We start from the raw sequence: 23,411 nt of genomic DNA on the forward strand, positions 1-23,411 counted from the left end.
GACAGAAAGTTCTGGAATCTGAGAGGAGCCACAAATTTCCTTCCCCCCAGCATTCCCCCAAGTCTCCCGATACAAATGGTACCTCACTTGCGTGGGTATGCCTAGCGCCCACAAATGGAAATGGCCCAAAACACAACGTGGACACATCACATTTTTTCACAGAAAACAGAGGTGTTTTTTACAAAGTGCCTACCTGTGGATTTTGGCCTCTAGCTCAGCCGGCACCTGGGGAAACCTAGCAAACCAGCGCATTTTTGAAAACTAGACACCTAGGGGAATCCAAGATGGGGTGACTTGTGGGGCTCTGACCAGGTTCTGTTACCCAGAATCCTTTGCAAACCTCAGAATTTGGCTAAAAAAACACATTTACCTCACATTTTGGTGACAGAAAGTTCTGGAATCGGAGAGGAGCCACAAATTTCCTTCCCCCCAGCGTTCCCCCAAGTCTCCCGATAAAAATGGTACCTCACTTGCGTGGGTAGGCCTAGCGCCCACAAATGGAAATGGCCCAAAACACAACGTGGACACATCACATTGTTTCATTGAAAACAGAGGTGTTTTTTACAAAGTGCCTACCTGTGGATTTTGGCCTCTAGCTCAGCTGGCACCTAGGGAAACCTACCAAACCTGTGCATTTTTTAAAACTAGAGATCTAGGGGAATCCAAGATGGGCTTGACTTATGGGGCTCTGACCAGGTTCTGTTACCCAGAATCCTCTGCAAACCTCAAAATTTGGCCCAAAAAACACTTTTCCTCACATTTTGGCGACAGAAAGTTCTGGAATCTGACAGGAGTCACAAATTTCCTTCCACCCAGCGTTCCCCCAAGTCTCCCGATAAAAATGGTACCTCAGTTGCGTGGGTAGGCCTAGCGCCCTCGAATGGAAATGGCCCAAAACACAACGTGGACACATCAAATTTTTTCACAGAAAACAGGTGTTTTTTACAAAGTGCCTACCTGTGGATTTTGGCTTCTAGCTCAGCCTGGACCTGGGGAAACCTAGCAAACCAGCGCATTTTTGAAAACTAGAGACCTAGGGGAATCCAATATGGGGTGACTTGTCGGGCTCTGACCAGGTTCTGTTACCCAGAATCCTTTGCAAACCTCAAAATTTGGCTAAAAAACACATTTTCCTCACATTTCGGTGACAGAAAGTTCTGGAATCTGAGAGGAGCCACAAATTTCCTTCCACCCAGCGTTCCCCCAAGGCTTCCGATACAAATGGTACCTCACTTGCGTGGGTAGGCCTAGCACCCACAAATGGAAATGGCCCAAAACACAACGTGGACACATCAAATTTTTTCACAGAAAACAGAGGTGTTTTTTACAAAGTCCCTACCTGTGGATTTTGGCCTCTAGCTCAGCCGGCACCTGGGGAAACCTAGCAAACCAGAGCATTTTTGAAAACTAGAGACCTAGGGGAATCCAAGATGGGGTGATTTGTGTGGCTCTGACCAGGTTCTGTTATCCAGAATTCTTTGCAAACCTGAAAATTTGGCTAAAAAAACACATTTTCCTCACATTTCAGTGACAGAAAGTTCTGGAATCTGAGAGGAGTCACAAATTTCCTTCCACCCAGCATTCCCCCAAGTATCCCGATAAAAATGGTACCTCACTTGCGTGGGTAGGCCTAGCGCCCACAAATGGAAATGGCCCAAAACACAACGTGGACACATCACATTGTTTCATAGAAAACAGAGGTGTTTTTTACAAAGTGCCTACCTGTGGATTTTGGCCTCTAGCTCAGCCTGGACCTGGGGAAACCTAGCAAACCAGCGTATTTTTGAAAACTAGAGACATAGGGGAATCCAAGATGGGGTGACTTGTGGGGCTCTGACCAGGTTCTGCTTCCCCGATATCCTTTGCAAACCTCAAAATTCGGCTAAAAAAACACATTTTCCTCACATTTCGGTGACAGAAAGTTCTGGAATCTGAGAGGAGCCACAAATTTCCTTCCACCCAGCGTTCCCCCAAGTCTACTGATATAAAAGGTACCTCACTTGTGTGGGTAGGCCTGGTGCCCGCGACAGGAATAGATCACACAACCGTCAGTGTTGGTCCCTACATGAGGCAGCTGTTGACCCTGGGGTGATCCATTCCTGACGCAGGCACTAGGTGTAGGCACTCAAGTGGGGTAGTGTTTTTATCAGGACAGGTGAGGAATCACTGGGTGGTAGGAATTTTGTGGATCCCAGCATATTCCTGTAGTTTGTGTGACAGAAATGCGAGAACAATTGAGTTTTTATTCAACATTTCAGCTTTGCAGGGTATTCTGGGTAAGAAAACTTTGGGGAATCCACACAAGTCACACCTCTGTGGAGTCCCCCGAATGTCTAGTTTCCAGAAATGTTTGGGTTTAGTGTGTTTCTCTATATGGCCGCCGAACCCAGGACCAAAAACACAGGTGCCTGCCTTACAAAACCAGTTTGTTTCGCGATAGATAATTTTGATGTCTCCACAATACGATTTGGGTGGTGGAATTTGGGGCTGAACTAAATTGGGGAGCTCCCAAGAGAGCACTCTCTCTGTCTGCTTGCCACCGCATTCACCTGCTCTCTGGGTTGGGCTAACCCACTATTACCCCGTTGCACAGACTGTGCTTGCGAAGGGACAGCAGGACTGTCCTCATCACCTCCCTCATAATTTTCTGGAAGAGGAGTTATCGAATGGGACTCCTCCGACTGAAAAATCACTCCCAGACTCTGCACCATTGTCCTATCCCTCAGATGCTGTCTCAGTCTCTGTTCCTATGTCAGAACTGTTCTCTATAACCCGAGTGACGGCAGCAGTCATCCATCAAGATGCCATCTCTGCTATTCGCTAAACTGTTGCTCTAAAACACTAGCCTACGTAGACAGTCACAAAATCGATGGTGTGTGTGAGATACGTGCAACAGTAGAGGCCACCTTACCTGCGCTTCTTCCCTCAATCAGCACGTTCTTTCAAGACACTCAAAAAACACCTTGTCACATACCATTCGTCACAGTCTTTAGCACCTCCTGCGCCCAGTCCAACAATCATTATTTGTGCTCCCACTCCCTCCACCTCGGATTCCCTCATTACCACCCAGCAAAAGTGTCCTTCATCTCTCCATAGCCGCCCTCCACCCCGCACATACATTTCATTTGCATTATAGCGCAGGTAATGGCTGACTTTACTAATGTACTCAACTATTTACATAAAATACAGATTTGCTCTTTGCAGTAGGCATATAAACCTTCTGCGCTTCCTTATGGCATTAAAACTGTCACTAGACAAGTCTGACCCTTTTGTAGCAGAAACATAATCACAATACTTACTTTACTTTTTTATTGCTGCCTAAAAGCTACAGTTGAAAGGCGTCAGTTGAAGTATATGCATTGTTTTGAAGACGCAAGCTGCAACTGCAAGACAACTGGTGGCAAATATATATATATATATATATATATATATCAATCACTTTTATATGTGGGTCTGGTTTTCCTGGGGGCCGATCGCAGCCCCCAGGGAAACCACACACGTATTGACAAAAGTGATATCTCTATATATATATATATAGCTACATAGATATATCTATAGATATATCTATATATATATAGATCTATATATATATATATATATTTTTTTTTTTTTTTTTTTGTTTTTTTTTTTTTTGTTGTTGTTGTATGGTTTCCTTGGGGGCCAAAATGGAAACCCTACAACAACTAAGAAAAATATTGACCCAACAGGGGGTCGCCCTGCCCATGGGCGACCCCCTGTCCTTTTCTTTTTCTTAAAAAAAAAAAAAAATTAGGCCCTGGGGGGGCGCGATCGTGAGTGATCGCGCCCCCCCCCAGGGGGCACCTACCTTTTTTTAAAAAAAATATGCCCCCGTTTTCCGAGGGGGCCGATCCCCCCCAAGTGAAATCCCTGGTGTCTAGTGGTGTTTCCTGGCCCATGATCGCAGCTGTGCTGCGATCAAGGGCCAGGAAACACTTTCAGGAGGGCCTCGTAAGAAAGGGGAGAGTCTCCCCTTTCTTACGAGGCCTTCCCGAACGTGGGGAAGACCGCTTGTGGCCATTTTCCCTATTGGAGCAGGATGGGGAAATCCACAAAGTGACGTCAACGCGCCTCGCGGCACGCTGACGTCACAAAGGGGCGGGTGGGGGGCGGGGGGAGACACGGAAAAGCTTCCTTGTCTCCCGGGGAATAAAAAAAACAATCCTCGGGTGCAACCCCCTCCCTGGTGTCGGCCACTGGTCGTGACCTGCACCAGGGAGGTAGTGCTGGTGTCAGCCACTGGCCGACGCCCGCACCCAAGGGGTTAATATGTTGATATGACTGTAATGCTTAGAACAGCCCCTTGAGGACAGCACAATGAAAATAGAATATGTAAGAAACATGGTCATGTAACTATATAGTTAGCCTCTATGGAGCATAACCATATGAAAAAAAATGGAAATAAATAACGCAGAGTAACCCTGTATGTAGCCCCTAGAGAACATAGTGCAGTACATATTTGCAGCGATAGCAGGCCTATAGCAATAATATTACAAACAAGGCCCTTAAAACATAAGCTGCTCCTAGCTAGTAAACTAAAGACCCAGCCATGACAATGCTTGAAAAGGAACTGAATGGTGGGAGGGGTTATTATTTTGGATTCTCCACTAACCTAGTGTGGGGACCCAAAGATGCCCTAGACAGCAAGAGTGTGTGGTGCTGGACGTTTTTGGTGGTGGTCCCATTGTCCTAGGACCACCACAGGCTGAGTTATGGGCACAAATGTTGCAAAAAAGAATGCTTGCACAGCATTATGGTTCGAGTTTTCCCGAGTACAGTGAATATTGCAGTATTGGCTCCTGCTGTGCTGGGACAGCCGCTTTCCCTTGGAGGATTTCTGTTTTTTGTAAAGCTTTTACCAATATCAAGTGTTTTAAGGGGAGAGCTACAAGAAATGACTCTGATTAGGTAACTGTGAACAAATGACCAGCACTTCAATACTGTTGATTGAGTTCACGCTGTTGTGCCTGTTCGCGCTTTGAGCACCATGGCCACCATGCAGCTAGAAGGAGAGAGACAAAAGAAATAGTTTGCCCTCACTGAAGTATATCGGCAATCGTGCAATAATCAATGTAACGGTGAATCTGCAAGGCGTGACAAAAACAACCTCAAGGCGGGACAAACGTAAAGCATTTACCAATGACATCAAGTGATTTTTGAAAGGCAATCCCATGAACGAGTTAAAGTAGTGGGCGTGACATGAGCATGGTTAAAAGCCCACATTACTTACAACAGGTAAATGCGCTTTCACACTCGACCTAAAAAAACAGCCACCACTGCTGCAAAAATGGCCCTTACCCATCCAGCCTCCCGTGCGAATGCCTGATGCCCACTACGGCTAGTCCTGCCCTGACAGCCCTTCCTTTATAGATTTCCTAGTGGCAAGGTGCAACCTTAGGCTTACTACAAGGAGGACTCTGAGGCCCGGAGACTCAGAGCAGAGAACAACACTTAACTCCTGCTTACCCGGGTCAATGGCATCCTCCCCTCCCTGCACAAGGACGGCAGGATAGAGGGTCTGTAGATAATCTCAGGCTACAGATGGTTCCAGGTGGAATGGGGTGGGTGGGGGAGGGTCATAATTAAATATTTCGCAGCTAGCTAAATGGGTAATAGGTCCATGCCTTTGGACAGCAAACAAGTGCATAGAGGCAACCAACATTTAATTGTGCTAACCTAGGATAGAACAAACGTCTTTACTAAACTAATATGCCGCCTGTATGCCTTCCTGTGTTGTGTTGTATCTCCGCCATCAGCTCAGCCTTGTAAAACCCAAGAAGGTCGTGATGACTTATTGATTTTGTTAAATAATTTGAGCAATACTGAATAGAAACATCTTAGTTTCCACCGATGTGTGTATCATAAGGTATACGGTTGCTGTACCATCAGATCTGTAAAGGGAAAATGGAAGAAGAATTTTTTTATTCAAAGTTGGCTGTGGCAATACTTTTTACTAACAATCATATATGACTAGTTAGAAATCATGTACATCTATTGATGTAGCACTGAACATTCTGATTGTAGGGGATGAGATGGGACAACATGTTTGCATAAAAAAGGAGGGCTACTGGATTTCTGGTAAAATGTATTGGAGGATGGCATTAACACAGACAATTAAATTCAGGTGCATATATAAATAACCTATGAAAGTTAACATTATTTGGTGGTAAAATAGTCCAGCTTGTGTTTGAAGGCCTATGTTCTTTAATAAAAGCTCCTGAATGTGTGTGTCATCAGTCCAACTTAAATAGCTCAGTGGAATAATAACAAATTATAAAAGTCTGATTGCAAAATGGTTGTTTGAAATCCTTGCTTATTCTTACTGTTTTGAGTCTACTAAATGTAGACTTGTTTGTTTCTTGAACTCAAGTGTTCTTTGTATAAGACATATAGAGAAGTCTACCTATGTGCTTAAACAATTAATGAGATGGGTAGTAATTATGATTTTAAGGCTAGATTTCCTACTCAAGCACGTAGGATATTCAGTCCTAAACCACTGAGATGGATAGTTTAAAGGTACACAACTTATCCCTTCACAAGTACTTTAAAAAAACAAATTTGGATGCAGGATTTTGACTTTGTTCCGTCCCCTCTGTAATAGTTGTGCACGCACTGTAAGAATGCAAGATTTATCCGCGTGTATCAATTATTAAAGAAATAATGAATGAATGACGCCTATATATTTTTTTCATTTAATTCTTTTAGAGCGTTACTTCCCCCAATGTAGGGTGTCACAGTGCTTTACGTCACACACAGAGGCACAATAAATCATATAAGTGTGTATTTCAATGTAGAGGAAATGTTACTTAAAACAATGAGGGCTATAAGGGGTAGAAAAACATATTGTTCATACTTGTGGACATTATGGGCCTCATTACGTCCCTGGCAGTCTTAAGACCGCCAGGACCGTGGTGGTGGTCGGACCGCCACAATACGACCATGGCAGTTGTGCAACGGTCGGACCGCCAGCACCGCCACTTCTCCTCCACTTGAGGGGCTGATGGTCCTAATCCACCAGGGCAGCGCTGCCCTGGGGATTACGAAGCCCTTCTCTGCCTACGATTACATGGCAGTAGTACCGTCATGTAAAGGCTGGCGGAGACGGTGTGCAGGGGCCCCCACTGTGCACCCTACGCACAGCAACATTGCTGACGGCTCAGTTATGAGCGGCCTCAATGTTGTGGGCTGTTTCCTGCTGGGTCAGTGGACGGAAACTCTGTTTCGGCCTTTTCTGTCCATCTGTCTGCCAAAGTCATAATTAGGGCCTATATGTTAAGAGTGAATCGTTGGGAGTGTCGGTAAATAGGCAACTGTGCTATGCTATATTAGAAGGATTGCAATTTATCAGCTGGAAGTAACAAAATGATCTCAGTGTTAAAAGCATTAGCACACTTACCTTCTACAATAAGGAAGGTGCGTTGCAGCTGGACTGGATAAAAAAACCAGAACACTCCTATAACTGCATTAACCACTAGGGTGACGACTATTATAATCCTCTCAAAATTACTGGGCACATAAAGATCTCTGCAGCAGGCATCTTAACCCTGTAAAATATTTTAAAATGCAGCTTCTTTTTGGCCAAATAAGTAAGGTAGAGCAGATTTACTGTCACAGAGGTATTTGTCGACAATTTGTCTGCAACAGATATTTTTAAAAATAAATATATAAATTGACCGTTAGACTCTGCTTTTCAAATTCCGCCCCTTGTGACTGCACCCCTACCACCGCCACACCTCGATCCCCAATTAATGGGCTCCTAGAGTAATTTTTTAGGTTGAGCATAGCAGCGCAAGTGCTGCTTTTCTGACTTTGTGGTATCTGTGAGGGCTTTGAACCACACTCACCTCACGCCCATCACTATCTCTCGTTCATGGGCTTGCCTTTCAAAAATACTTTGTTATCGTTGGTAAATACTTTTGTTTGTCCCTTCTTGGGGCGGTTTTGATACCGTTTTGGGGACCGACCCTAAAGCAGTGATAATTGCACATTTGCAAATATGTTTGACTGCGTGCAAACTTCTTTTTCCTTTTGTGTGTCTCCTTCGCAGACACACTAATGGCTGCCGTAGCACTTTGAATCGCCTTGTTTATGTCAACTGTTTTACTTTTCATTTTTCATTTTGTGTGTCTTTTAGAGTAGCCAGACTGCAAACATTGTGCTTTTGTATGTTTCATTAAGTTATTCACATTTGATTGGCCAGCTAAAACGGTAAACGCTGCATATGTTTCAGGTGCTTAGTGTAGTTAAGCAGGTTCTAAATAGTGCTCTGTCTGTCTCATGATTGGTGATGCAAGACAAGAGGGGAAACGCTGCCTGTTTGTACAGTTTGTTTTATGTGTGTTGCCACATCACAGGCAGAGACACTGGACGTATGGTGCTTAGTGTAGGCAGAAAGAGACTGTAAACACTGGGAAGACACAGAGGGGTAAAAGCACTGACCACAAGCTCTTCACTGCTTGTACTGTGTGCTTAGTACAGGCGGACACTCAGAAACGGAGAAGGCACTTCACTGTTTGCACCATGTCCTTAACGTGGACAAGTGAAATAAAAAGCAGCATAGGCTGCACAGCCTGCAACGTATTGCTTAGTGTGGGCAAGCGCAGAGGGAGGAAACAATGACTATGCGCACACTATGGGCCTGATTCTGACCCCGGCGGTTCCTTACCGCCGGGGCCAGGGTCGGCGGGAGCACCGCCAACAGGCTGGCGGTGCCCCGCAGGGCATTCTGACCGCGGCGGTTTTGCCGCGGTCAGAAGTGGAAAACCGGCGGTCTCCCGCCGGTTTTCCGCTGCCCATTAGAATCCTCCATGGCGGCGCAGCTCGCTGCGCCGCCATGGGGATTCTGACAACCCATGCCGCCATCCTGTTCCTGGCGGTTCTCCCGCCAGGAACAGGATGGCGGTATGGGTTGTCGTGGGTCCCCTGGGGGCCCCACAAAGAATTTCACTGTCTGCATTGCAGACAGTGAAATTCGCGACGGGTGCCACTGCACCCGTCGCACCTTCCCACTCCGCCGGCTCAATTCTGAGCCGGCGTCCTCGTGGGAAGGGGGTTTTACACTGGGCTGGCGGGCGGCCTTTTGGCGGTCGCCCGCCAGCCCAGTGTAAAACTAAGAATAGCCGCAGCGGTCTTCCGACCGCGGTGCGGTATTCTGGAGGGAGGAAGTCTGGCGGGCGGCCTCCGCCGCCCGCCAGACTTAGAATGAGGGCCTATGTTATTATTGGCAAGTAAAATGGACTGAAGGAGGCAGTGCACAAATTACACCATGAGCTTAGTCAGACAGGCACACAGGGAGAGATACTGCACTGTGTGCACAGAGCTGTTGTCTGCAGATATAATGGACCGAAGGAGTCAGTGCACAGATTGCACAATGGGCTTAGTCAGACAGGCACACTAGGAGAAGATAGTACACTCTGCTGAATGCTTTTGATTGGCATCTATAAGAGACTAATGCGTTTACCTTGTGCACAGTGTAGGCAGACAGGAGAGACTGCACTGTTTGTAACATGTGGGCAGACACTCATGCACTACATGTGACAGACATCTCTCACTGTACTTATATTTTGCAGAAGTGCTGAATGTTATGTATCATGCAGAGACTTGGAACATGCTCTTAGATTCTGGGTAGATGGAGTACCTGCTTTGGAGAGCCTAGCCTGAACCAACTCTGTTTTCTTAGCTTCCCCACCACTCTCACTTGCCTACCTCGGCTCTGTCATTCTCCTCTCTCATTCTGTATTTCCACTACCAATAGTTCTCCATCTTTTTCTCCCATACCTTTCTCTTCTGAATCGCCCCTCCAGCCTTTCTCCACCTCTCTCCCTGCTTAAACAGATACTTTTTTTTCTCTGCTGCACCTCACTTGTTTTAGTATGTCTCTTTTGTTGCTCTCCCTATAATTAGCCTTCTCTTTTTGTGTCTCTGTCCACTTCTCTCTGAACCTTTCTCCGTCTGTTCTTTTCTGTTACCTACACCATTGTTACTGAAGTCATCCTTCATTTTTAGGTCGAGTGCTCAAGCGCTTTGACCTGTTCTAACTATTGTGGGCTTTTAACCACTCCAACCTCACACCCATCACTTTCAGTCATTCATGGGCTTGCCTTTCAACAATCCTTTGTTATCAGTGGTAAATGCTTTATGTTTGTGCCTCTGTGGGGCGGTTTTGTTACCACCTTGCAGACTGACCGTTACATGGATAATTGCACAATTGCAGATATGTTTTACTGTGAGCAAACTTATTTTTCCTTTTGTGTCTCGCCTTCGCGCTCATGGCGGCCATGGCGCTTTGAATTGGTTCGCTTTTGTCAACTAATGTTTTACTTTTCATTTTCAATTTATTTGGTAAGAAAAGTCCATTTAAGAATTTACAACTCCAATAGCTCTAACTGGATCAAATGCGAGACCGAAGTGTTGCAACTGCTTGTTTCCCTATTTCAGCACGCCCCCGTCCTCCCCACCTCTCCCGCCGGACCCCCCCTCTCAACCCCTTTGACGTTGGAACTCAGTAAGATTTTAAAGACTTTTTGTATGTAACAGTTTTGGATTAATTGACTTATTTTGTTTATTTTAAGGTCTTTCTCATTTTATGTTTTTAATTAATAATGTGATTTGATGATTTGTATATAGTTGCCCTCACAGTACATTGCAACATTTAGTAATTTTAACTACTGATTTTCAAATGTTGGCTACTTGAGTGCATCCATCTCCAAAGGGTTGTTTTGAATATTGTAGTGCACCTCCCTTTAGTGGCACAGTGGGGAAGAGACAAGCAACAGAAAACTTATCGGGAGGGAGAAAATCAAAGAAAGCTACAATCAGTGCACGCTGCGAGAATTGCAAATTTAAGGCCCTCATAGAGGATGTTGAATCAGTCAGTCTTAAACACAGAAAGTACCAGAAGAAAGGTAAGTCCTTCCCCAAAAGTTGTTAAAATATTCCCAATAAAAACACGCACCAAACGTAGTTCAGAAGCACAACAGCTAAAAGGGCTTCAGCCCCCCTGCTTTGTGTGCCCTAGCCCGGACTGCATCTTCCTGGGTATTTGTCCCAGGAAATGCCTGGGCAGGGATTGGAAAACTGGTGTCGGATAAACAGGTTCAGCTTTTCTTCCTGCTTCAAAGGGGAGATGGAGGTCAAATGTAATTCATAAAATGCTAGTTCACAGAGCCCATTGTGGGGGCTTTCACTGCACACGCCATGTGCTTTAGCATGCCTCATTCAGATAATGAGTGCCCATTAACATTGTGTTGAGGGAGACAGCATTTGCATATGAAAGGCGATCTTTGTCCTGTTTCCAACCTGAGTCTTCACAAGCAAAGAAGGTACAAAGGATAAATTATATTATATGCAGGGCTACTGGAATTATGTATTTGTGTGACCAGCAGCAAGTTTCACATAACCAGTATGACACACAGGGGGTTATTACAACTTTGGAGGAGGTGTTAATCCGTCCCAAATGTGACGGATATACCACCAGCCGTATTACGAGTTCCATAGGATATAATGGACTCGTAATACGGCTGGTGGTATATCCGTCACTTTTGGGACGGATTAACACCTCCTCCAAAATTGTAATAACCCCCATAATCCCTTGTCCGCTACATAATCTGCAGATTTTAACAAAAAAAAATTTCTAGGTCAAGCAGTTCACAAGTTACTAAATACGCAGTAACACATGTTACTGGGAGTGGAAGCCCTTACAAAACTTTACTGGCCACGTATCTGTAGTTTATTGCTTTATTTGGGTGTTATGCTGTGTGATGCTATTAATTGTGTTTGACCAATGACTTTGGGGGTCATTCTAACCCTGGCGGTCCGCGACCGCCAGGGCTAAAATGACGGAAGTACCGGCAACAGGCTGGCGGTGCTTCCCTGCCCATTCTGACCGTGGCGGTAAAGCCGCGGTCAGAAAAGGGGATCCGGCGGTTTCCCGCCGGATTTCCCCTGTCTGGGCTGAATCTCCATGGCGGCGCTGCTTGAGATTACGACCCCCATCCCGCCACCCTGTTTCTGGCGTTTTTTACCGCCAGGAACAGGATGGCGGGAACGGGTGTCGTGGGGCCCCTGGGGGCCCCTGCACTGCCCATGCCACTGGCATGGGCAGTGCAGGGGACCCCTAACAGGGCCCCAGCATGATTTTCACTGTCTGCTTAGCAGACAGTGAGAATCGCGACGGGTGCAACTGCACCCGTGGCACCCCTGCAACACCGCCGGCTCCATTCGGAGCCGGCTTCTGGGTTGCAGGGCCTTTCCCACTGGGCCGGCGGGCGCTCCCTTGGCGGGCGCCCGCCGTCCCAGCGGGAAAGCCAGAATGGCCTCCGCGGTCTTTTGACCGCGGAGCGGCCAAGTGGCGGTTCCCGCTTGGCGGGCGGCGACCGCCGCCCGCCAATGTAGGAATGACCCCCTTTGTGTTTCACCACTGCGCATATTAGTTGCTCAATGTTCATCAGTAGCACATTATGGGGGTCATTCTGACCCTGGCGGTCGCGAATGATGGAAGCACCCCCCGCGGTCAGAAAACCGGGACCGGCGGTTTTCCGCCGGTTTTCCCCCGGCTGGGCGAATCCGCCAGGGCAGCGCTGCAAGCAGTGCTGCCATGGGGATTCTGACCCCCTTCCCGCCAGCCTGTTTCTGGCGGTTGTCACTGCTAGGAAGAGGCTGGCGGGAACGGGTGTCTTGGGGCCCCTGGGGGCCCCTGACCTGCCCATGCCACTGGCATGGGCAGTGCAGGGGCCCCCTAACAGGGCCCAATGAAGCTTTTCACTGTCTGCGTAGCAGACAGTGAAAAGCGCGACGGGTGCAGCTACACCCGTCGCACGCCCGCAACACTGCCGGCTCCATTCAGAGCCGGCTTCTGTGTTGCAGGCCTCCTTCCCGCTGGGCCGGCCGGCGCTACCATGGGTAGCGCCGGCTGGCCCAGCGGGAAGGTTGGAATGCCGGCAGCGGTCTTTTGACCGCGTAGCGGCCAAATGGAGGTTCCCGCCTGGCGGGCGGCAACTGCCGCCCGCCAGGGTCAGAATGACCGCCTATATGTTTTGTTCAGTTTAGCTGCCTATTGGCTTTGACATGGCATTAGACATTACATTCTGTATTCAGTTTAGCTGCCTATTGGCTTTGACATGGCATTAGCCATTACATTCTGTATTCAGTTTAGCTGCCTATTGGCTTTGACATGACATTAGACATTACATTTGATATTTAGGTTAGCTGCCTATTGGCTTTAATGTGGGGTTAGACATTGCAGTTGAGACAGTGCAGATGAGCTGTGTTTTTCCAAGCTGTGTTTTTCCACACGGTAGACCGAACTGTGTTTTTCACACCAGACCTTAGCTGATAAGAGCACGTAGATTTTGTGTTTACCTCGCAATCCAGTCTGAGAACGAGTGAGCTCGGGATAATTGGCCACTCTCCAAGTTTCTTCGGTTCTCACACTGAGTTTGCTTTTAAGGATGACTCTGGACTACAGCAGGGGTAGATTGAATCTGCTTGACTTCAGACAGGAACGAAGACGTCAGTTGCCTGTCTCCCCTTTGGGTAGAAAATGTCTTTCTCGCAGTTGACCGGAGTCATCAACTTGCAGACCCCAGAAAGATGAAGCTGAATATAGGCCCACCAGCCTTGCCCCTACGGTGATGAATTTTGACTTTTATGCTTTGCTTTGAAGTTATGCTATAATATAATCACATGTATTTGCTGTGTACATTGCAACTGAGAAGTACTTTGATATATTTTGCTTTCACTGCTGCGACTACTTTTGAACGTGTGCTGCCAATCTACTAATTTTGTCTCACAAGAACCTTGCGGTGAAGTAATAATAACAATAAATGTCTTCTTTAAACTCAGAAGTGCATTCCAGAGAGGTTCTGTAAGCTTGGTTATGAGATAAGAGCAGGAAAGCAGAACATGCTGGTATTAATGAGGAGCAACAAATGGCTGCACAATGACAGTGTAAAAAAAAAAGACAAAATATTGAAGTAAAAGTGCCACATTACGCTGCATAATTTGCCTTTTCCTGCCGCATAATTTATTCAACCCTGCTACATAATTTTGCCCTCCCCTGTTGTATAATTCCAGTGGCCCTGATTGTATGTAATTGAATTTATATAGCCCTTACTACGCTTAACAAGGGTTAGTAAGTGCTATATACATACACAAAAAGGGAGACCATTTTTTTCTTTTTAATATGATATTGCAGTGATTCAGTGTCCAACAGGCAGTCCAGAATTTTTTACCAACAGCATCTTGCATTCTGGCGTGCTTGTGTTTTTGCTTCTGAAATTTACTAGATAAAAAGTCAGAGCATGCAAAATGATATTTAGAAATATAGGTCTGGGCAGCAGTTACTTTGTTTCGGTGGTTGATGTTAAGTTGCACCAGCACTTATTAGTGGGGTCAGGGACTATTAAAAGATGGACCTGTGGGCAGTTTCTGAATAAAATGCTCCTGGCTGGCTGCTCTAACCCAAAAGGAAGGCCAGCCCTGGCCCCAAGCGGTTATGTTGCCTGTGAGTGTATCAGGCAGTATTGGCGTTAGGGTGATGGTTTGACAAGAATGTCTAATGTCATATCACACAGTTACTTTAATAGTCATACAGTTACTCTACCACCCTGTAAAAAGGCAGCAGAGAGCAGCCTGTCACTGTGCTTCTCTACCTCAAGATTGCTATCTAGCTCAATTTGAGTAGGACGGGACATGTGTATCACAGAAGGGACACACACCGTTTGCAGTATTTCACTGTGGCTTATCAAGGGCTGTTGTGTGCTGACCTCCCACAGTCCATCTCACAGAATGCTGCGTATGCCTCTTGCCCTGGGTATTTATTAACTGAACATATAATAGACTGACAAGTGGACAGGTGGGTGCATGACCAGCACCTGGCACTGAGCCCACCAAAACCTTCTATCACAGCAGATGGTGACCACCCACCCTGCCTCTAACTACCCTATGCTAACTTCAGTCTGGCAACTGTAGTTCTGTGTGTTAATCTAGTCTCTGCTGAGACACAGTACAGATACCCCCGGTTCTTTGAATATCTTCCTGAAGAGGGAATTTTAAAGCGCAAGCTTGCTTCCAGAAAAAAACAGTTCACATTAACACAGGTGAAGGACTCTCCAAGGCTCAGTGCGAATGATATCTGGGCGAATACACTAAACCACTCCCATTTCCCATTAAAGCAATGAAGTAGCCTGAGACCACAACACTTGATTTTGAGAATTAAACATTCTCTGCCCATATTTATTTTTGTAAAGAAACATAAATAACATTTCTAGATATTGGCACACTTCAAAATATTTATATAACGCATATTGAACATCCATATCTATAGAAGACTAGATATAACAGTTTCTGTGTGAAATAAAATTCTCAAAATGATTGTTACCTGCTGGGCTGGCTTCTCGAGCACCATGCCCAAGGAAATGTGATTTGGAACCCCCAAATTTGCACTATGACCCCTCCTTAGTACTCAACAAGGTGAACTCGGCCACTCCCTCATGCCAGTGTAGCCCTCGTAGGTCAACCAGTAAGTAGACCCTAAACCTTTCTAGATTAACTCAAAATTGATTACCCTTAACACCCTTTGAAAGATAGGCCTGGGTAACCTGGCCATACCTTGGTTACCTGGTGATAGACCATCTCCTAAACCACTCCTAGACATTGTTAAAGAGCACCTATTGGCCCAAATATTTTTTCAACTATTTCTCCATATGGTAATAATTATAGCCAAATCCGGAATTTACCTGACCTTTCAGAGGTACAGTTTTCACAGCCTTTGTTGCCCGAATTCCGGCTTCTGCTAAACGTTTGAATTTTCACACACGATGGCAAGAACTGCCATTGGGCAATACCTCCTTCCTCCAACTAGCCCCTGTCTAAATGCCGATGGCTCCAACATGGAGTCGACTTTGTTCGTATTAGTTTTTATGTTTTTTGCTTTTCTGCTCATGTCTACCTTTTCCTTAATATATACTGCAGTGCATTTTTTACTTCTATTGTCTATAGGCAGTTACCTGGGCTTCAGATCTCTTCATACTTTCATACTACCCTCTGTCCCTGTAGTCACGAGCTCGATATACCACTTCCTTTTTTCCTGCTCCCAGGACCCAAAACTGTAGTTGGTTGCACTTCTAGAAAATGTGCCATGTTAGACCGGGCATCTTTTGGCCTGTTTCCCATGTCTTTTTGCCTTCTGACCTTCTGTTTTTATGAAATACTGGACTCTGTTTTTGGGGTTTATTGTCTCTGCACACTTTACCACTGCTGATCAATGCTAAAGTTTAAGTGTGTCCTGTGTAAATTGTATTGGTGAATTGGTTTATCCATGATTGGCGTATTTTATTTACTAGTAAGTCCCTAGTAAAGTGCAGTATATGTGCCCAGGGCCTGTAAATCAAATGCTACTAGTGGGCCTGCAGCACTGATTGCACCGCCCACATGAGTAGCCCTGTGAACATGTCCCAGACCTGCCACTGAAGTGTCTGTGTGAGCAGTTTTAAACTGCCAATTCGGCTGCACTTGCCAGGCCCAAACCTTCCATTTTACTATATGTAAGTCACCCCTAAGGTAGGCCCTAGGGCAGGGTGCAGTATTTTTAAAAGGTAGGACATGTATGTTTTACATGTCCTGATAGTGAAATACTGCCACATTCGGTTTCCAGTATTGCAAGGCCTACCTCTCCCATAGGTTAACACAGAGACTGCCTTTACATATCCTTTAAGTGCAGTTTCCCTTTGGGAGCAGATAGAGATCAGGAGTTTGTGATCTCTGAACTTTAACAATTTAAAAATACATCTTTTGGTAAAGTAGTTTTTTAGATTGTCTCTTTGAAAATGCCACTTTTAGAAAGTAATCATTTTCTTGTGTCACCATTCTGTGCCTCTGCCTGCCTGTGGAATTCACATCTGGGTGAGACTGACAGTTGGGCTGTTTGTGAATTCCCAGTAGACAGTGACACAAGGGGAGCTGAGGTGTGTCCTGCATATCCTGATGAGTCTCCTGGGTTAGAGTAGGGAGGGAGGAGCTAACACTTGCACTTGAAAGGGCTTTGTCTGTCCTCACACAATGCAGTCTCCGATCCCCTGGAGGGTGTCTGAGGCCAGGCCTGGGCAAGGCAGGATCTTGTGCACAACAGAGACTTCCCTTTGAAGTTTGCCTACTTCAAAGGCAGACATGAGTAAAAGTAGTGGACCCAAACCCCCAGACTTTCAGAACACTTCTGGATCAAGAGGAACTTCTGCCAAGAAGAAGAGCTTTAGAGCTGAAGGAGGAGTACTACCCTTTGCTGTGTGTGCTTTGCTGGGTTGGCCTGCAGTTGCTGCTTCTGCCTCAAAGAGGACAAAGACTGCACTTTTCTGTGTGTCCTGCTTGCGAAGTTTCTCCAAGGGCTTGAAGTAGAGCTTGCCTCCTGTTGGAAGACTCAGGGATATCAAAGACTTCAGGTTCATCTGCCTACTACACTGGAAACTGTGTGTTTTGTGCTGCAACAGAAGAAAACCCACCACAACCCCACCGCCTGCACCGTGACCTGATGGTGCCGCACGAAGCTGTGCCGCACTTCACACTGCAACCCTGGTCATACCAATGCTGCTACCTGACGCCTTCACTGAGCCGCTGCTTGCACTGTGACCTCTGGGCCCCAACCTCCGCATCGCCTTGCTCACACTGCAGCATTGGTATCCCCGATGATGCCGCTCCACATTGACACTGATGCCGCTGCCTGCACCGTGGCCTGAGGACTTTACACATTGCTTCTGAGATAAGCCTGACTGCTCGTGCCAAGCTACCAAGGGGGAGAGCTGGGGTTTTCTGAGCTGGGTATCTCCCTTGCCCTGACTAGAGTGGGGGTCTCTACTTGGACAAGGTGCGGACCGACTGCCAACTAGAGACCCTATTTCTAACACGCTGGAATACCTAGAAGATATGAGCGAGTCCATGCACTGACAAAAATAGTTCCTGCACATGTTGAGAGAGTAGGACTCTGTCATATAAACAGACCTTGTCCTCTTTAAGAGTAGCGTTATTCACAGACAGACTTGCAGACTTGACCTTTTTTTCATAGTTTTATATAGCACAAACTCGACCTGAAGGTAATGGAGTGCTTTACAGGAGAACCAGTGACATTGCACATGGTCACATTCATTTTTTGGCATGGGCAGATTAAGGGATGCGCCCAGATTCAGGGGCTATTGGGCTGACACCAATACTTGAACCTGGTTCCTCAGTTCCAAAGTTGCCAGCTCTGGCTGTAACACTACAGCTGAGTCCTTGCATACATAGTGCTCAACCCCTAAATGGGGTTTATGCAGAGTTGAAGCTGAGCTTCTCCAGATACAATGCTGAGTCTTTTGCAGACAGTTCATTTCTTGCATTGAAGCAGAGCAGAGTCCCTGTATACATATAGGTGAGCACCTACACACAAAATGTTGAGTTGATTAATAGATAATGTTGAGCCAGTTCATAAGCAGAGATCAGCTCTTTTAGTATTCATTTTGACACGGTAAAAGCTAAGCTTCTTTGGGGTCTGAGATAAAAGTCACCAGCTCCCAATCTGTGGGCATAGTTAGCAGCTGATATAGCCTCTCTGATAGGGAGTCAGGAGGAGAAGGTAGGAGGGAAGATGAGAGTGAGAGGGAAGGGACAGAGGAAAGAAATTGTGAAGAGAGAGTGACAGAAAGACGAGATTGAAAATAATGACAAAGAAGAGAAGGAATATATGAGAGAATAAGGAGGAATGAAAGAGGTAAAGGAATTATAGAAGAATGTGACTGAGATGGGAAGAGGAGAGAAAACAAGTGAAATGGGATTTGGCAGATTGAGTGACATGTGAACAAGCAACAAGAAATGATGCTAAAACAAACGTTGCTGCACATGTCACCTATTACTTTTGTTCCCTTCTTCACCAAAAGTCAGACTGTAACCGATGGCACTGCTAGTTGTAGATGGTGCAGGTACAAAGAAACATTTTGACAAACAGCACTTATGTTTTTTTTTTTTTTTTTTTTTTAACAAACTAAGCACTACAGAGGTGAATCTGTGCACTTATTATGAACTGTCAGTTTCTTCTCTTTTCACTTTGAGTACTGCTGTCAAAACGTATAACTCATGCCAGTGCCCGGCTTCTTCAGGCCATCATGCACAATGCTGTCATTCACTAGTGATCCAGCTGTCAGTCTTTCTGTTACCACCTCTCTGGGCTTCATTGCAGTAGGCAAACCCCAGTTGAGTGGATGGATGTGTGAAGCATAAAGCCTGTGAGATTATGGATGTGTGAAGCATAAAGCCTGTGAGATTAGGTCAACTTGAAGGGTACAGGAGGAGGGATTTCCTTCAGCAGCTTCAGGCTCCAATTATGGTTCCCTCAGCAGGCAAAAGGTCTAAGCACTCCCACAGATTGCTAGCTATTTCTTCCATCTTCCTGTGAGATATCATCGGCGTCTGTTCAGGTGGAGAAACATGAGCTCATCTGGAGCAACAGCATCCCAGTGTGAGGGGGTGGCGAGTTCACAGGCATGCTCACACCTTCCCACACACATGGGTCTATGCCCAGGTCTCAGTCTGGTTATTCTCATATCACTCACTCTAATCCTGCAGCAGTGAGTCTTGTGCTGCTGATGATCACTATAACAAAATGTAATCTAATTTTTGCAAAGTTTCGACTCTATCATAAGCATGGCTGACAACATTATTTACCATAATGAATTTCTGGTGCAGCATACACACATTTAAATTTAGGGATGTTTATCCAACCCTCTTTCATCCGGAGAAAAAGAAAATGGGACTGAATGTAAATTTGGCCTTGGAGGGTACCTATATTTTTGTGAAAGATATTTAAACTGCAGCTCTCAAACAGAAACTGGCTTTATAGTTGTAATTTGCAATTTTGGTGCTTTCCTCTCACAGCAGTGCATAGCTATTTCTAGAATGGATGGTAGTGCCAAAGACTGAAAAAAGATATATCAACCCTTTTATATTATTTTAGATCATAGAAAAAAGGTATGCATCATCTTGATAATGTTGCACCCTTGTGGCCCCCAACACTGGCTTTCCACCAGCCTTTCCATGACTGACATCCCGCCATGGAAAGGATGCTGGAAATAGGACTCGTGATCAGCACGGCAATGACAGTGGTCTCATGGCGGTCTGAACGCCAGGGTTGTAATGTGGTGGTCAAACCGCCTGGAGTGCTGTGGTCCGGCTGCCACTGCGAGTCTGGCGGTCCTTGGACCGCTGGACTCTTAATGAGAACTTAAGTCAACTTGGGGTCCTAGTTTTGAACCAAACTTGTCAGTTGACCTAAAATGTGCAGTTCTGGGCATTTCACTTAATCTCTAATGATGCCTTAATTGTATATAACTGTGTGAAAATCAAAGATTTAAACCCTCACTTGATAAATGCAATCTTGCTTCCATTATTCCCTATAATGTACAACGCTCTGTGTAAGTCTGTGCTACAGTAATGTAAACACATATATGTTTTTACATTCTGAAGTTATCCTGCTTACTCCCCTCTGTGAATGTGCCTTTCTATTGAGCACTTTGTGACTCCCCTCTCATTTTGTGACATTCAGATAGAAGTCCCGTATAATTTTCCTTATCCCAGTTCACGTGTCACACTTTTATTAGGGTTCATGGAGTCTACTTCTTGATGTCTGTGGGAGCTATTACTTGTGTTTATTGGGAGTTCTCGCATGCACATCTTCTTGTTATATGGACGTATTTGTGTATTATGTGCCCTTAGTTGCTTTTGGGGAGAGAAGACACTGTTCCAATAAGGCTTCAGTGCTTTTTTTTCTGTGTGTCTGACATGCACATATGCACAAGACTCGCTTGGTACCAACCATCTTGCATGCACCCGATGCTCACAGGTGTCGTGAATACTCTTGAAGCTCCAGCAGTGCTTATTGTCTGAGTGGAAATTATTGGCAAAGTCAATAGATCTAGCTGTAATGTGCTGAACCATGAAAATACAGATATGCAGAAAAGCTGTTTGTCAATATGTCTGGGTTTAATATACTAACGCATGAAATGTGTGCTGTCATATTGGCGCTGAGTATGTTCCTGTTCACGTTGTGTGACGTGGTAGCCCCACCACTGTAGCTTGAAGTACTGGCTTCCGCCCCCTCCAAAGTTCAGGTCTAGTTACACCCCTGACTTAGTCATAATGCAGAGATTACAGCAACACAGGAAACGGCAATAGCTCACCACCTAATGATACCACTGAAGCTCCACTAGATGCAGCTAGGAAACAACGGACCAGACAAAGTGATGAATTTTCTGCAATATCTAATTGCAGAACTTCAGGGTATACTATAACAAGAGGTTTTAGTGACCAACAATGGGATACCTCCTACTAGAACAACACTCAAGGCTATTAACCACAGGCATTACTTAATATTAAGTTATTATCTCCAGTAGGAGCATGCGGAAGCTGGTCCTTGACTAGAGCAGGGTGCTCAATTAGAAAGGTAAATGTTCCAGAAGCATGGGAAACTATTTGAAATTTTATGCAACTGCATTCAAGCAGGTACTCCATGATGAATCAAAACACCTATCTGAAGGAGGCTAGCCGGGTTTGTAGTGGGTACCACAGGTACCTACACCTTATACCAGGTCCAGTTATCAATTATTAGTGAAATGTAGGCAGTGTCTAGAAGCCAGGCTGTCTAGAGGTAGCATTAGTCAGAGCAACAAAGGCTGAACTAGGAAACATGCAAAGCTCTTCCAATACCACTGTAGTCACACAGTACTTACACACAAGAAAGACAATACTCTGTGTTACCTAAAAATAAAGGTACTTTATTTTAGTGACACAAGGCCAAAAATATCTTAGAGGCTATACTCCCTTAGGAGGTAAGTATTGTACACAAAATATACACTAGTAACCAAATTCAGGTATGTAAACAGTCATAAAATAGTGCAAACAGTGAAAATCACAATAGGTTGCAATGTGCCTAGGGGCAACACAGACCATATACTAAAATAGGCAAGTGTGGTGTGTAGAGGGGCTCTGGGAGTGTAAGAAAACAACAAAGGGAAGCAAAATACCCCACCCCAGAGCCCAGGAAAGCAGGAGTAAGGTACAGCAAGTTTCCTAAAACACACTAGAAGTCGTGATAGAAGATAATGCAAGAACCAGAAGAGACTGCAAGACACCAGTGATGGATTCCTGGACCTGAAGACATGTGGAAGAAGGGGACCAAGTCTAAGAAGCATTGAAGAGTCCAGGGAGAACAGGAGCCCCTCCTAACCCGGATGAAGGTGCAAAAGGAGAACCACCAGTAAGAAGACACAGTCAGTATTGTACCAAAGAATATAGATGCGGGTTCCTGGTTGGTGCAGAAGATGTCACTCGCCGGATGGATGAATGCAGTCTGGTTTGCGTCACGGGATTCCGCAAACAATCCTTGGTAAATTCAAATCTTGAGTTTATAAAAAAAAATTGCTACCCGGGCCCAGGAAAGACCAGGTCGACTATACCCAGAAGGGGGAGACAGAAGGGGCTCTCAGCAACTTAGAGAGCCCTCAGAAGACCAGGCAGCGCACACAGGAGTCCCACAGCACGGGGACAAAGGAGTTGCAAATAGTGGTCATCGCAGCACTACACAAAGGAATCCCACGCCGCCGGGGAATAACTCACGGAGCAGAGCCATCAGGACTCCATCTGTGCCCTTCAAAGCACTTCCAGATGCTCTGGGAGGAAACCCCTCCCTTGCCTGTAACACATATTTCCAAAGGGAAAGGGTATAACACCCCTGTCCCAAAGGAAATGCATTGTTCTGCCTTCCTGGGATTGAGCTGCCCAAGCCCCAGGAGGGCAGAAACCTGTCTGTGAGGTGGCAGCAGCTGGGTCTGCAGTGAAAACCTCAGAAGACTGGTATGGCAGTACTGGGGGTCCATGGTGGAACCCCCAGGGTGCATGGAATTGGCCCCCCAATACCAGAATCAGATTGGGGGTACAATTTCCGGTTCCTAGACACTTCACATGGCCATATTTGGAGTTACTACTGGGAAGCTACATTTATGTATTAACCTATATGTAGTGCACACTTATAATGGCATCCCCACACTCACGAAGTCCGGGAAAATGGGCCTGGATGACGTGGAGGCACCTCTGCTAGTGCAGGTGTGCCCTCACACACAGGTACTATGCACCTAGCCTTCAGGGTCTGAAGGTTAGATATGTGTGTGACTTATAAGTGACCTAGTGCAGTGAAAATGGCTGTGAAATAGTGCTTACACTATTTCACTCAGGCTGCAATGGCAGTCCTGAAGAAGTGTTTGTATGAGCTCCTTATGGGTGGCAAACAAAACGCTGCAGCCATAAGGATCTCATGGAACCCCAATGCCCTTGGTACCTAGGTACCATATACTAGGGACTTATAAGGGGTGTTTTCAGTA

The 23,411-nt window shown here is 45.8% G+C and overlaps 1 protein-coding gene across 2 annotated transcripts in view; it reads left to right on the forward strand.

The window, feature by feature from the left end:
- LOC138296130 (PHD finger protein 7-like) overlaps window positions 1-23,411 on the forward strand; it is a 1,092,052-nt gene that overhangs the window by 67,547 nt on the left and 1,001,094 nt on the right. The gene's annotated exons all lie outside the window — the stretch shown is intronic.

The sequence above is a fragment of the Pleurodeles waltl genome, chromosome 5 (assembly GCF_031143425.1).
Source record: "Pleurodeles waltl isolate 20211129_DDA chromosome 5, aPleWal1.hap1.20221129, whole genome shotgun sequence".
In the NCBI taxonomy this organism is placed as follows: domain Eukaryota; kingdom Metazoa; phylum Chordata; class Amphibia; order Caudata; family Salamandridae; genus Pleurodeles; species Pleurodeles waltl.